The sequence below is a fragment of the Pinus tabuliformis genome, chromosome 1_1 (assembly GCF_031772625.1).
Source record: "Pinus tabuliformis cultivar Carrire ecotype Pingquan chromosome 1_1, CPIR1, whole genome shotgun sequence".
Lineage (NCBI taxonomy): Eukaryota > Viridiplantae > Streptophyta > Pinopsida > Pinales > Pinaceae > Pinus > Pinus tabuliformis.
The window spans coordinates 903600437-903611928 of NC_142297.1; the positions used below are offsets into that span (position 1 = coordinate 903600437).

The following is an 11492-nucleotide window of genomic DNA, read 5'->3' on the forward strand; positions in this document are numbered from 1 at the left end:
TTAAGTTCGGTTGCGCCTTTGGAGTTTGAATTGATCCCAGGGTTTAGGCTAGCCTTGAAGTTTGTGTTTCATATTCACTGCACCTCAGCGAATTTCGGGATTTTCTCTGAATTCGTTGACTTTAGAACTTCAAGCTTGAAGTTCGGCTAACCCTTTGATTTAGAATAGAAACCTAGGTTTGCTCTCGCTTCCTGGATTTCCGCTGATTACCTTCCATTACTAATTTCTGATGACTCTTTCCCCTCATGTTCTTAGCTAAATTTTTAGGCTTAGATATCACTTTTCATAACTCTATTACTGAAATCGGTTTTCCTTTTGTTATTGGTGCAAAATGTTTCAGGGTTCCGTAATAAAAAACCTTAAAAATTCCTTATTAGGTTTACTTCCTTTAGGTTTTTTGATAATATTTTTCAGAGGGCATGTTTTTAGTAAAATATGTTTTTTTTTATTTGTTTATTTTTTGTTTTTAAATTTTTTTTGTTGAATCCAGATGATGTTCATTCTAGCATGATGGGTGATGTATGAGAATATCCGTTTATTATTACAATTGATATTTTATTCAATTTAAAAAATTTAAAAATAAAAAAAATTAAATAACTATATAAAACATTTAAATAATGTAAGTTTATAATTTTTTTGCTAATGAAAAAATTGAATCATTGAATCCTTCTGACCTTAAATTAGATCCATATTTAAAATAAATCTATACTTATATAAAATCTAAGCTATACCATCATTCAAAATTTTCCATTAACAGGTTTATGTTTACTTTTTTGCCTCTCAATTCCCATATTCAAACTCTGAGCTATCTTCAGACTTTTCAATAACGCAATTTTCGATACCATGTTTCTGAGAATTATGAGAATTTTGGTGTTTCTATAAAGCACTTGATCAGAAATTTATGAACTTATTTTGGTGTTCAAATGACGTTGCCTCTTTGCACCAACGTCTTTCCAATATCATGCTTACAAGAATTTATGGACTTCGTCCAATTTTGCTTGTTTTGATGGGGACGCCATGCTCTCTTACAGGCCATTATTTTGAGTAATGGTTCTCCATATTCAACGTGGCATGCTCATTTCAACACCAAGTAATTTCTATCATGTGAGGAAGAATTTGTACTTTCAATAATGCTCGGTTGGATTTGAACTCAGGGCCTTTTTGACTGCTGTAGGATGGTGCTCTTGTGGCTTTGATACCTGAATCTACTGAAAAAAATTTGTAAAAGATTTTGGTAAATTAATTTACCCAGCATCATGAAATCTAAAATATCTTTTCGTTGGACACTAGAAACAACCACGAATTCTTCCCAGAAGTTGTTGCACTTACATTTCGGCCAAGGTTTACAGCAACAATCTGCACTTATTTGATGAATTTTCATATCAAAGTCGTTTACTTTCTCCTCGTAACAGTGATCACGGAAAAAATTATGTTATAGGTATTTTCTGATACTTTTTAGATAATCTTTTTGTTATTATTATTTTTAAATGCATGTGAAGCTATCCTCATAAAAGGTTTCGGCAATCAAGTTTTTCTAAATAGGCATGTATCAAAAAATACTACGCTCCACAATGTCCACGTTTCGGCTTCTGGTTTAGATTTGGTTTGCTAAATAATGTGGGCGGCTTCTCCTTGTAATGTATGGCTATAGTGACTTTTTCATCCTCTATTTCTTTCAAACAATTGTGGGCTGTTCAATGTTTCCATATATTCATAGGACTCAATTGCCATTACTACACCAAGGGCATTTTAAGACAAAAATAACTATTTTATCTTGAAAAATTATTTTTTATTTTAATTATTTTACATTAAAATTTAATATTAATTAAAAACAATTTGTGTCTTTTTCAGACAATTCTTTATATTTAAGCGTAAAACTGCTTCTGCTTGGCTAAGAGCTCGTCTTCCTCGGACGTAAGGAAACATTCGCGAATAGCAGCCAGAGATGGTTGTCCTCACTGTTGGTTTGACACCTGAGTTTGATAGGTTTTGCCACTTTCGGGAAAAAAAATACTTTATATTTAAGACAAAAACAGTTTGGGACAGAAATATTTTAAGACAATTTTTTATATTTGAGACAAAAACATTTTGAAACAAAAATAAGTTTTAAGACAAAAAGACAAAAAGAGTTTGAGACAAAAATATTTTAAGACAAAACTTTATATTCAATATTTGAGACAAATACTTTAAGACAAAACTTTATATTTAAGACAATGGGTACAATGGCAATTAAGATGAAACTCATTTAAGACAATTAACAATTAAGGAAAAACCATATCAATTTAAGAGAATATTATCTAACACATGCAAAATTGACTCTAACAATGCACCCTAAGTCCACGAGCTTGTAGGCTACTATTGTCTCGTGCCTATATCGAGGCTGCTTTATAGAGACAACAATTTTTTGGGTTCTTGATTAGAGACAACTTGTCTGTTTGCATATAGATTTTGTTAGCACTAAGTTTATACTTTCAAAAAAAGGTCAAAATGTTTTGAAAATCAGTTAAGATTTTTATTACAAACAAAGTGGGCTTAAGTGTAAGACTAGGTAAAATTTTGGTGTGAAAATGTGGCATATGAGTTAAAAAAACATGTTAAGAAAGTTGTTTATGTCATGCCAATTTTTTTTTACCCAAGTCTTGCAGTGATCGGATGCTAAAAACAGGTGGTGCTACGAAATATTTTCATAGTGCGTTATGAAATATTTTCATAGCACCTACAAAATTTTGAAAAAAAAAGTTTCATAACTATCACTTGGGTCATTTTAAACGCTTTAAAAGTTTTTGATGAAATTTAAACTATGATATGACTTAATGTGATGATTTGAGGAGGTTTCAAAACGTTAAAAATGGTTTGGAGAGATGGATGGTTAAAACTAGAATTGTGTGCAAATCAACCATTTCCATCAAACCTAGGTGACTGGCTGGCAGAAAACAATAAAATTGTTAGCAGTTTTTGACAGCGCGTGGCAGAGTGCTTAGTTTTTCTTAGTTAAGAAATTGGAAAGTTAGGTCATGTGAGACTATTTGAACTAGATGGCGTATGGTTCTAGGTTTGCGATGAAGTTGCACCTTTATTCATAAATGTAGGATGGGAGCTGATTTTCCAATGGTTTGATGGTTACAATCTGAGTTGGTATTATGGTTTTATTCACTCTTTTGATGGCAACAGAGCTCAGATAAGAGGAATGGAGTTTGCAGTCACTAAAGATTTAATAGCAAATGCCACAGGGTTTCCTACCGAGGGTGAGAAGTGGTTCGATAAATGAACGATGCAGAATGTGGATCTCAACTTCTTCCTAAAAGGATAACATCATAACCCTAATTGGAGCATGGGAATCCCTCAAAACATGTTGAAGTCTGAATGGTCTAACGTTCTAAAGATTGTGCAACTCTTTTTTACATGTGAAGACATGTATTCCAAAATCTACCTTTACTACATGATGTTTTTATGTCATTTAGCTAGTTTTGGAAAGATGCGTTTACCTTATTTCTTACATCAAAGTATGTTTAAAATGTCCATAAGGCCAGAACCAAATAAGAACTGTTACCTCATGATATATGTCACCATGACCTGATTAAGATACTGTATATAAATGAGTTAGATAAGAAAATACAAACCCTGAGGAAGGGGACATGGAGAAACCCTGCACCTAGAAGACCAAGAAAGGGTAAGGCTAAAAATCCTGTAGAAACTTTAGCCCTCGAAACAGAGGTTGAATCTAGTCATGTGCTTGTTGAAAATAACCTTGTAAAGGAACAAAAGATTAAGGTCTATGAAAAGAGAACAAGAAGAAAAAAGACACAAATTTTAGAAAAAGAGGAAGAAAAGCATCAAGCAAAAAAAAGTGAGAAAGGAAAGCAGAGTATGGAAATAGGGGATGAAGACACAAAAATAGAGCCTAGGGTTTTCCATAGGAAACCCCATTCTTGTCCTACAAATAAATTAAGATTGCTTTTTAAGGCAAAGTTTAATCTTAAGCTAAAGGAACCATTGATAATTGAGTAAGAAGAGAAAGTGAAGTCTTAAAACAACAAGAAAAAGGCTAGAGAACAAGGGAAAACAAACTATGCAGGCAAGAAAGGGAAAGGGGCTCTAAAAGCTAGTAGAACTATACAAAAGGGTAATAGAACGATGATAAGGAGCCAATAAAAGTTAAACCTCCTTGATTAGGTTGTAGAAGTTATGGAAGAATGATCAAGTTAAGTCTTGCGTGCATAACTAAACCTCTATGCACTGTGTGGCTTGGATTTTTGTGTGACTTTTGCATCTGGAGGAGGAGATATGTGGAAATTGAGCCCTAAATATCCTCTCGATGTATCCAGGCTAAGTAGTGTGATGGAAATATTTGGTATCCTCCCTCGATGTATCCATGTTGAGCAACATGATGGAGAGATTGGGGATTCGACCTCCATATTTCAACATTGATGCTCTCATGGTCGATTTGTGATAAAGTCATAAAAAATGAGTGCAAGTTGTCAAAGATCGCCAAGGAGACCACAAAGCTCAAACAAAATATGGTTTCCATGATTTTAAGTGGCAAATGGGATGAATTGAAGCCCAATTCCTGCAATGTGGTTAAGGTTTGGGGACATCACACCTATGTTGCCACTACAAAGAAGACAAAATTTGGCTACCATGTATGGAAATGACACAACCATATGATTCTTTACAATGAGGAAAAGGATTTTCACCTTGAGTACATATATGGAAATGATTTCTAGTGCCTTGGGGCAGATGAAAATGTGAGGCTAAGAAGGATGCCCAAAATTTGGTTTTGTGGGAGTAGATGGAGAAAGTTGATGAGGTCAATGCTGGGATTTTGTGCAGAAAAATTCATCTGGCCTCCAAGTGTTGAATTGAAATGTTTATTCTGGCCATGGATGTCTAGTAAGGGTTTATATATATCATGGGTTTGTCTACTAAGGTTTATTTCAAGTCTATCTACGGGCAGTTGAGGGGTCGAGGAATAGAAAAAACCATGCAATTCGTGGAGGGAGATGGCTACGGGCTTCAAGAGGCTTGGCAGAAAAAACTGTGTAATTCCTGGAGGGAGCTGGCTGTGGGCTTCAGAAGGCTTGGCAACAAAAACTACACAATTCCTGGAGGGAGTTGGCAGCAGGCTCCGGGATGGCTTGGCAATAAAAACTACACAATTCTTGGAGGGAGTTGGTAGTGGGATTGTTGGAGACAAAAATTGAGAAATTGTTGGGAGGCTGTCCTGATGAACACCTCTACGCAGTTTTTGAGCTAAGTGGGATCCTCAAAAGCCGAGGGGATTTCTCATGAAATCTGCACATTTTTCTAGTTGAGCAGCTAGCTGGCTGACTAGGTGGCTGGCTGGAAAAACTGCGTAATTTTTTGAGGGAGACAGGGACGAGCACTTGGTGTCTGTCCGGCCTATCTGTGCAGTTTCCTCAGTCAGCATAGTGAGCAATTTCTGCAACTTCTGCACAATTTTTGAGGGGAGTGGGTCCCGGGGTCATTGCTCAGTCAAACTCTCTGGTTGACCAACAGGTGGGTTGGTTGATCAACTTGCGGGCAGTGTAGATTGAAATGGCTTGTTGGACACTTCTGCATTGTTTTGGGTGACAGTCGGTTGAGTCGAATGCAGGGTGGAGGTCCGACTGTTAGAGGGTGATCCGGTTGTCAGAACTTCAACAAAAATTACTAAGTGTGTGAGCGAGTGAATTTGTGCATACGCGACCTTGCAAACACACACTCAACATAACTTGATGACAAGACATCTCAAACCATCAAGACAACATATGCTCAACATGACTGACCGACGGTGCGAGCGACAAGCACGACGCTTGTGATAGATCATTAAATGATCACGATGACGCTTACGCGACAGTGCATACAACTTCATGTCTAAGTGCGATGAGTGTTCACATAGCGAACACAACATGTACATATGAAGTGAGGACCTTGTGCATGACTAGAACATGCCTGCAAGCATGGCATTGTGACCAACATGCAAAAAGCTGTCCGTTGAATGGTCGAGCAAGGAGGGTGCAAAGACTCAACACGAGCCATAGGGTGAGCTCAAGTGCTTGAAAACATCAAGTACTAATCCAAAGGAGGCTCTGAAATTGGATGCAGGCCAAAATTTTGGAGGGTGTTGTAGCCGCTACAACACTTGGTGACACACTGGTAGAATTCCAACTTCTCTGTTTTGGTTCATTGACAGCATAGGGCCTTAGTTTTTCAGGGAGTATTGAATCACTGTGCGGGTTACTTCGACTTTCCTACTTACCCCATGGACAGACATGGTTCAACTTTTGCCAACTCAGTCAAACAAAAAAAAAAGTTTTAGCTTGATCATAGTGTTTCAAAATCGAAAAGTGTAGTTTGGCTCGCGAGTTAAATTTTTTCAAAGTATAAGTTTTCATCTCTGGTTTTGCTCCACTGCTAGCAGGCCTGGACAATACACCGGCAGAGTCACGTAGGAACACACACATTGCTCCATTGCCAGCGAGCTTGGTCAGTACCCCGGTGGAGTTGCATGCTTCACCTCTCTACACAGGAAGCCTTTCTATTCTTTCACCTTTGTATTTTTTAAAGAGGACTGTGCATAGGCACTTATTTAATTTTGGGACGGAAGAGGGATCCCGACTTATTGAGAGTAGAAGAGGCTGTTCCTTCAGAGAAGCATGTAAGACCTCTAACATAGGTTTGCTTGTTTAGATTTTCCCCTTCTCCATTTCTACTAGTTGGATGAGCTTGATCACGCCAAGCAGAAGAATGAGTACATGGATGGGTTTTCCCAGCGTGGTCATACGTTCATGGTTGGACCCAAGCTTCCCTTGCAGACGACTCATATTTTCCATCAAGAATTCATCGGCCGAAGGTTATAACCATGCACAGAGAAGACAAACACAAGACTGACCAAGTGCTGTAGTGTCACAAGTCTCTTCAGATCTCAGCCACATACTCATTCAAAACCCAGGACTTAGTAGAGGGTAGCACTTATTTACAAAAATAAAAATAGCAAGATACTAAGAAAAGCAAGCAAATGAAACAAAACTAGTAAGCGAAGCAAACAAAGAAAAAACAACAAGTAGTAAGAAGACTATGTACATGGCGTGGGGTGCAACTCGACCTACTGAAAATAGTGCTTGAGATCTTGTTTGTTGACAGGAAGGTTGTCAATCCTCCCGTTAAGTGATTTCAGATGGTATGTGTGTGGGCCAAGCTTCTCATGGATATGTACAGACCAATCCACAGGGACTAGAACTTCATATGCTTGCCTTTGTCTTCATGGGGTTTATCCCATTTCAATACTAAGTCACCAACATCGAAGTTAGCTTTCCTTGCAGACTTCTTGTCGAACCATCTCTTGATACGGTTCTGGTGGAGTGTAAACTTTTCTTTTGCTTTCATCCTTTCTTCCTGCAGTTTGCAAAGTGTATCCATCCTACACTGAACTAGCATGCAAGGGTTGCCTTGGGATTCTTGAGACAATTGAAGCGCAGGTAAGTAGATGTTGGGTGGTAGGATGGCTTCTTTACCATAGACCACGAATTATGGTGAGGTATTTAGAGAGGGTTTTGGTGTTACGAGGTTAGCCCATAAAGCATTCGTGAAGGCAGAGTGCTAGTTACGCTACTTAGAATAAACAATATTTTTGATTATACGGATAAGGCTTTTGTTCGTGGATTTTGCAAGACCATTTCCCTGTGGGTAGTAGTTAGATGAGTGTTTCAGCACAATACCATTTTGTAATGCAAAATCATAAAGCTTAAAAGATGAAAAGTACGTCGCATTGTCAAACACAAGTGATATAGGAATGCCAAAGCGTGAGATGATGTTCTGCTAGAGGAAGCTGATGACCTCCTGGTCATTCACTTGCTTGAGAGGAACTACTTTTGTCCACTGCGTGAAGTAATGAATTGCTTCTAGGATGTAGCGGTGTTGTTTCGATGAATGTGGGAAAATTTCCCCGATGATGTCCAAGCCCCATTGTTGGAATAGTTCAGTCACTACAATAGGGTGCAGTGGGGTTGTCGACCTTCACATTCTATTGGTGCATTGCTAACAGACAACGAACTTGCATGCGTAAGTGTGTACATCCTTGAATAATGTGGGCCAGTAGAAACCAGCGCACATAACTTTGTGTGTAGTGGTATTTCCTATGAAGTGACCCCGTCTAGTGCGTCATGCAGATATTGCAAAACCTTCTCTGATTCATGTGCCTCCAGACACCTGAGCAAGATTCCGTTGCTGTTCTTTCTGTAAAGCACTCGTGCACCAACTAATAAGCTAAATATTTGAGATGCAATGCCCTCCTATGTCTGATGGAAAAGTGAGAGAGGGTATGGTGCCTTTCTCAAGGTACTAGTACACATCTACCTACCAAGAGTTTCCCTTTATAGTGGGTGGTGCTCGCACTACATCATACATTTCAATTTCCTACTCCCAACTGGTGAGCTTTTCTTCTTCCTCCTATGCGTGTACTGCCTCAGTTGCGATTCTGCAGAGACCACGACCCTTGACAGTGTGAAATAGATTGATGTCAAGATCATACTCTTGCAAGGATGTCATCTAGTTCACATGTCATTCACCCAACTCTTTCTGTACGAGCAATGAGTGGACTGCTGGGTGAGGCACATAGACTATGCAATGGTTTTTCAGCAAGTAGCGTCTGAAGTGTTTCACCGCCTTGTATACTGCATATGCTTGTTTTACAATGGCAGGGTAGTTGAGTTCGGGTCCCTACATGCTTGCACTCATGAAGGAGATGGGATGTTCGTCATTAGCTCATCCTTCTGACTGAGTACTGCAGCGAGTGAGTTGTTAGAGGCAAAGGTGTATAGCAGGAAGTATTTGGAAATCTAGGCTGTAAAGTGCAGGTTTTTTGCAATAGCCTGCTTGATACGAGATGCGTAATCTTCCTTCTTGCCCCAGTTGTAGACTGCATCTTTCTTGATCATGTTTTGCATTGGTTTGACTATCTGTGCATAATCCTAGATGAAATTCTGGAGGAAGTTTATCTTTCCTAAGAAGGACTGCATCACTTTGTTGTTGGCTGGGTGAGAGATCTGTGTGATATTCCAGACCCAGTCTGGATCAACCTTGATCCCTCTCTTGGTAACGATGTGTCCAAGGAGGATCCCCTCAGACACTGCAAATATGCTCTTTTTGGGGTTCAAGGAAATCCTGTATTTTCGGCATCGCTCAATTTTTTTCTTCAGATGGTGTATGTGGTCTTCTCGTTTTCTTGAAAACACAGTCACATCATCAAGGTATACCACTATGCTCTGTCCAATGAGTCCATGGAAGGCGATGTCCATGGTGTACTGAAAGGTTGCGCCTGCATTCACAAGCCCAAATGACATTCATCTGTATACGAACGTACCCCACTTGGTATAGAAGGTAGTTTTGAGTCTAGCAAGTTCAGCTACCAGACCCTGATTATATCCATAAAACCTGTCAAGTAGAGAAAACATCTATGCCCCAGATACTATTTGCAAAATGTGCTCCATAGACAGCACGGGGTAGTTGTCTTTGTCCGAGGCATAGTTCAAATTCCAGAAATCAACACACAAGTGGATTTCTCCATACTTTATGTATAGGAATAAGGTTTGAAACCCAAGTAGAATGGTAAACTTTGTATATGATCTGTGCATCCAAAAACTTGGTGAGCCCTTTCTGTATGAGGGGTTCAAGTGACAGATGTACTTTCCTCAGCTTCTGCTGATATGGCTTGGCCCCTTCTTTGATTGGAATGATGTGTTGGATTATTCATGTGTCATAAGTTTTCAGATCATTATATGTCCACGCGAACACATCTTGATACTGTTTGAACAAGCGGACAAAGGCTTGCTGCTCCTGCTGCGTGCAACACGTATCAAGGTTGACGAAATTTGGATCTTGTTCTCTTCCCAAGCTAATAAGTTTGTGCATCATGGTAGAGCTATGGGTTTTGTTGTTCATCGGCCCCTCAAAATGTTCTTGCAAGTCATAGAGATTTTCCAAAGATGCCACACCCCTAGGGATGAGGTGGCCTTTCTTACTTCCAACTTCATCTTGCAAAGATCGCTCGTGCTCATCTTCGTCTATCACTCCATCCTTGAAGGTGTCAGCGTTGGCCATGAAATGAAGTATCTGCTGATCATCATCAAACACACGTAAATTAGTTGTGTTATTCGGGATAGATGGTTTATACAAAATTTCAACAGTAAATCTATCCCTAAGCAGTGACATTCTAGAAGCTGTGTTTGCCAAAGAATTGGCAGATGTGTTACACATTCTTGGTACAACAGTGATATTGAATGCTTGGAAGTTAGATATTAGTCACCATACCTCTTGCTGGTAACTTTTGAGATGCGGTGATAAACAGTGAATGGTGTTATGTACCTGTCATACCACTATTTCTGAATCACCTACCACTTTGAGCATGACCACATTGAGGCTAATGGATTCCTGCAAGCCCAACATGAGTGCTTTGTATTCAACAATGTTGTTCATGCACTCGAACTCCAAGTGGCTTGAAATCAAAGTTTTCCTGTTGTTTGGGTCGATCAGGACACACCCGGCTCCTGAGCCATCCTGTGTCTTTGATCCATCGAAATACATGGTCCAAAACTCGTCTGTACATGGACCATTCGACGCACTTGCACTACTGCTACTGCTATCACTACTCCTACTGTTACTATTGTACAATGCACTGTACAAGTTTCATTTCCATTAGTTGGGCAAGGAAAAGGAGACCAAACTGTGTGTCTGGTGGGGTTGAAGCTGGCCATTCAAGATAACACCCCAACATTGTTTCCAAGAGGTGGTTGCCAAACATGAGCACTATGAAGGCCAATGGTTCGTTCTCACCATCGATGGGAGGGGCATTGTGCCTCATTTATATCTCGGATAACACATAGATTTGATTGGCTTTTCCCTTGTACAGAAGCCACAAGTGTGATCAATCTGCAGCAAAGTATCCATTTAGCTTGCTAGACCAGTCTTTGCTGAGCAATAAGACATATGCTTTCAGTATGTCCACAACAATGATGTTTATGCACTGGTGAACTTGAAACTCATGAGATAGTTTGATGATCACGTCGTGAAGTTCACTAATGGTTGGCATGCATGTGTGATCAAGTTGGATGATCTGCGTGGATGTCTTGCTCCATTGCATATTGATCTTCTTAGCAATGGAGAGTGGCATGACGTTGGCTAACATGCTAGAATCAACCAAATAGTTGTGAGCATTACAATTGAAGATTTCAAATGATAACAAGAATGGAGGGAAAACCAAATTCGCTTCTTCCATTTGGAGTGTGTTTAACATAGTTATCTGGGAGATGTGCTTGCTCCCTTGCTAGTAGAGGCTGCATTGTCTATAGATGACTGCCCTAGTGCTCACAACAAGATGTCCCGCTGCCCTTGAATCTTAGCCAAATCGAACAAACTGATGTTTGTGCATGTCTTCTTCATATCTTCTACAAAATTGTAATCAAGGGCGAGTAGACTCACCGAGTTGTCCAGTGTAA

General features: G+C 39.3%; 1 pseudogene; it reads left to right on the forward strand.

Annotated features, from left to right (window-relative positions):
* The first annotated feature begins 4284 nt into the window (after positions 1 to 4284).
* LOC149217331 (uncharacterized) lies at positions 4285 to 4858 on the forward strand (annotated as a pseudogene).
* The last annotated feature ends 6634 nt before the right edge of the window (positions 4859 to 11492 follow it).